The following is a 3,536-nucleotide window of genomic DNA, read 5'->3' as shown; positions in this document are numbered from 1 at the left end:
CCTTCATGTCTGATGTCTTTGATAGCGTATTACAATTTGTCAGGTGTTCGGTTATTACTGTTCAGTGATCTATTCCTCAGATGGTCCACAAATGGTGCAGGTGTGATATGCACAAGGTCATATTTTGCGTAGCTGCTAGACTACTGGGGATAAAATTCTCAAGACAAGCCTAATACAGCTCCCAGAATACCAAATCTGCTGGAGCAGGCACCAGCTCAAAGTCTCCTTGTGCATTAATTTAAAAAGTTATCCCCACAAATCCTTCTGCAGCTAAAATTGGGTGAATTAAAGCTTTGATCCACATGTTCCAACTCAAGAAAGCTAAACCTTTTCTTTGTAGCTAAGCATAAATCTTTAAACACCCTTATTAAATAATATAATAATATTGTATTGCCTTTTTAACTCAACAAGGGAAACTATGTGCCATTGCTAATACCACTTGATACACATTGCTAATACCTCAAGGAATATAGATACAGTTATATTACAAAACTACCCACCAAAGATACCCCTCCCCAATTTTAACTTTTTGAACATTTTATCTTGTTGCTCAACACTATTGGTTCTTGGCTATGGTTCTATTGATTCACTATTGGTTCTAAGTGACTCACCTGAAAGGTCCCAACTCCGTTTACTTTCACTTTTATACCTGTTCCCAGGTGCTCAGTAATTGATGTCGATTTACAGCTTCTGAGAGCTTCCTATTCAATCAATACTTTGAGATGAGCACAATAGTAGCATGTTTGACTTGGTCTCCTTCAGAAATTACTAGCTGTGAAAAAAGAGAGCCCTAAATACCTAGGGCACTTCCCCTTTCATTTAAGAAGAACATTGCAAAATTAAGCACGATGCACAATTAAGAAGAGATCATGCCCATGGTACATAGCTGTCCTCTTGGGTAATAGAGGAGAGACCAACTCTGTTAATTGGCTTTTTGCTTAGGCCCCAAGATCTCCCTTCAGGGTCCTTACCCTTTGAGACATTTTGTTAGCAAAGAACCCGCCTTTCAAATAGCCTCTTTATTCCCAAGGAAGAGTCATGGGGCTGCTCTGGGGATGATTTCCAACCCTGTTATCTATGAAGCCAAGTTTCAACTACAGCGTAGGAACATGTTTCAGAGTAGTCTGGGAGAGATGCTAGGAAACAGCAACCACCTAGTAAATAGACATCAGATTCTCTGAAGATGAGGAAGTCCTGACAACTCTCTACTTTCTTCTTTTTGGAACAAGTTATTGTTTCGATGCAATTCCAGGAAATGGATCATGTTCAGAAAGTCTTTACTAAGGCCCAGGATATGAAGATGTCACAGATATGCCTCTTTTTTAGTGTCTCAAGAGTCTAGCTGTTTGGGGCCCACGGTGTAAAAGAATAGGAGGAAATGATTGGCAGGACAGAATAACAATATGGCCAAGGGCAGAGGCAAGAAGCACACAAACAAACAAAAAGTATGGAAAAAACTTTGAAAGGAAAATAACACTCAACCATGCCAAAACACAAGATGAAATTGTACTTCCACCTTTCCTATCCACCCTCACTACCTAAGAGAATTTTCACCTTCCTAGCCTTGATACACTAAAAATTATAAACGTTTGTCATTTAGTCTTAGATCTTGTTTTATTTCAGCAAAACCCTGGCCTGTAGAGGAAGCACTTTCAGAATGGTGGGGGAAAAAATCAGTCTGAGGTCAAGACCACATAGCTAGTGGCAATATATTCATATCACAGTATAAAGTCTAGCTTCACAACTAGTGCAACTTTGGTCTCCTGTTTTATATGACTACTCAGGCATCAATATTAAATGCTCTGTCAACTACATGTGAAAGGATACTATTTGGAAAGAGTTTCTAATTTTTTACCTAATATTTCCTTTGCCTCTATTCTTTGACCAGTTCCATTCTTCAAACAATTAGGTTGTTAGGTCCACAAGCCTCAGAGAAGGGACGTAACAGCAAGCTGAAAGGAACATGATAAAATGCAAAAGTTTTCTGGATGAGTCTTCAAGATGGCTTACTGGCAGAGACCAAAGGAGTTGGCACAATCATAAAAAAGCTTGGAAACAGACACCAACTCAAAAATAAAGCTGTTTTTTTCTCTCCCTAAATGTACCAGCCACAACTTGGTTGTCAATCTGTCATACAAATACAAATTTTCTTCCCCAAGCTATGTATTTTAAAATTTTTAAATCAATTTTTTTTTAAAAAATGAGGTTCAAGCATGGGAGTTCTTAAAAATATTACAATAATCCATAATTCAGTTAGCTCAAGCATACTTGTACAATTGCTGCCACCATCACTTACAATACAATTTCTTTCTTCTTGAGCTCCTTGATATCAGTTCCCTTTATCCTCTTCTTCTCCCATGCTACCCCCCAGGAACCCTAATTATTATATGTATATATACATATTATATATAGAGAGATATGTTGTAGCTTACGCCAACTAGTGCATCTGTTCACCTACAATTCTGTTATTCATTCCCCTTTAATGGGATTACCCTGACATCATTGCTCTCAGCTCCCCTATTCCCTCTCTCTTTCCATACCCTCAGGAAATCATTACTCCCATTACTGTTTCTGAAGGGTTATCTACCTTGACTTTCATACAATAAATGAGCTTAATTATACAAATGAGCATAGGCAGGTCTAACAATATTAATGAGGTAAAACAAAGACAATAGTAGTAAAGGGAGGAAATATTTAAAAATTAGAGAATAGTATGTGTTTCACCAGTGCTATATGGCACCCTGGATATATCATCCTTTCCACGTGACCCTATTGTGAGCGACTGTACAATTCTCTTGCAGGTGGGTTCTGGGTCTCCACATTATCCATGCTCCTTCACATCAATTTGATTGCTTGTTTTTTAACTTCTGATACGTATTTTGATACAAAATAACTGTATCACCTTCAAAGTACTCTCCATTAGACTTAATACATTTGTCAAACTGTGATTTCATTCTTGGAAACATTTTTCAAACTCTTCTGTTTGGATAGCTCCCTCATTTTTTTTCTTTACCTCTTCTACATCATCAAATTGCTGTCCTTTCATGTTCCTCTACATTCATGGAAAGAAAAAGAAGTCGCACGGTGTGAGGTCAGGTGAGTAAAGTGCATGGGGCAAGAGATGCATGCTGCTTTTTGCCAAAATCTGCCACACTGAGATAGCTGTGTGAGCAGGTGCATTCCCTTGGTGGTAAAACCAGTCCCCTGTCTGCCATAAATCAGGCCTTTTTTGTTGCACACTGTTACACAATCTTTTCAGAGCCTCTAAATAGAAAGCTTGATTAACAGTCTGACCTGGTGGAACAAACTCCAAATGCACTATGTGTTGACATTTTCATCTCTTGGAGAAGTCGATGGACATCCAGAAAGAAGTTGGTCACCAATAGATATTTCATCTTTTTTGAAATGAGAAAACCACTTGAGCACTTGAGCTTTTCCCATAGTGCTGTCCTTGTAAGTTGTGTTCAACATCACAACAGTTTCGGTGGCATTTTTCCCAAGCAAGAAACAAACATTCACAGACGCATTCTGTTCTC

The sequence above is a fragment of the Echinops telfairi genome, unplaced genomic scaffold (assembly GCF_000313985.2).
Source record: "Echinops telfairi isolate 266 unplaced genomic scaffold, ASM31398v2 ScPeMD7_7416;HRSCAF=8454, whole genome shotgun sequence".
Lineage (NCBI taxonomy): Eukaryota > Metazoa > Chordata > Mammalia > Afrosoricida > Tenrecidae > Echinops > Echinops telfairi.
Note: the sequence above shows the minus strand (reverse complement) of the source record.